We start from the raw sequence: 745 nt of genomic DNA, 5'->3' as shown, positions 1-745 counted from the left end.
TGTCACCACGGCCCGAAGCTGAGCTTGTCACAGGATTTTGGGCCAAGTTCCTGCTGGATAAACCTCAGGAAAGACACATGGTGGAGGCAGCAGGACCACGGCTGTGCTTTCCATCAGGGTCTGCTCTGGGAGCCCCTCCAGCCCACACCTGCCACAACTGCTCCTCAACCACCCAGAAGGCAAATGCAATGACCCGTGACCATGGAGGTTTCACGGCCTTTCCTTGCATGTTTTGCCTGCTCACGGTGTCATGCCCTGATGTTTAGAACTCATCCTTTTTCTCTGTTGTATTCAGCAAACTTCATCGGGGTGCCTTGAAGTCCTTGACTTACAGATTCTCAGAATTCAGACAGGATGCTGTCAGTGTGGTTCAAACACAATTGCATTTTGCATTTATTTCTCGATGCTTAATAGATATGAAGCACCAAGCTAGGTCACTAGAAGTAATGTAAGTGTTAAAATTGGAGCAATCCAGAGGGAATTAGCATGGCCCCTGAGCAAAGATGACACACAAATTTGTGAGGCATTCCATGTTTTTGGATGTAACTGACCTTATTGTGGTAGCGATTTTGTTATACATACATAAAAATCACTACTTTGTACACCATAAACTTACAAAATGTTACACATCAATTTTAGCTCAACAAAGCCAGAAGACAAAAGAAAGCAAGCAAGTAAACAAGAAAGTAAGAAAGAAAGAAAAGGAAGGAAGGAAGGAAGGAAAGGAGGGAGGGAGGAAATAAAG

General features: G+C 44.3%; 1 non-coding gene across 1 annotated transcript; it reads left to right on the top strand.

Annotated features, from left to right (window-relative positions):
• The first annotated feature begins 434 nt into the window (after positions 1–434).
• Positions 435–538, top strand: LOC133086103 (U6 spliceosomal RNA). The gene has a single exon (XR_009699880.1). It is a non-coding gene; the product is annotated as a U6 spliceosomal RNA (small nuclear RNA).
• Positions 539–745: the final 207 nt, after the last annotated feature.

The sequence above is a fragment of the Eubalaena glacialis genome, chromosome 2 (assembly GCF_028564815.1).
Source record: "Eubalaena glacialis isolate mEubGla1 chromosome 2, mEubGla1.1.hap2.+ XY, whole genome shotgun sequence".
NCBI lineage: Eukaryota > Metazoa > Chordata > Mammalia > Artiodactyla > Balaenidae > Eubalaena > Eubalaena glacialis.
The sequence above is the reverse complement of the archived record's forward strand: the minus strand, read 5'-3'. Positions and strand labels throughout refer to the sequence as shown.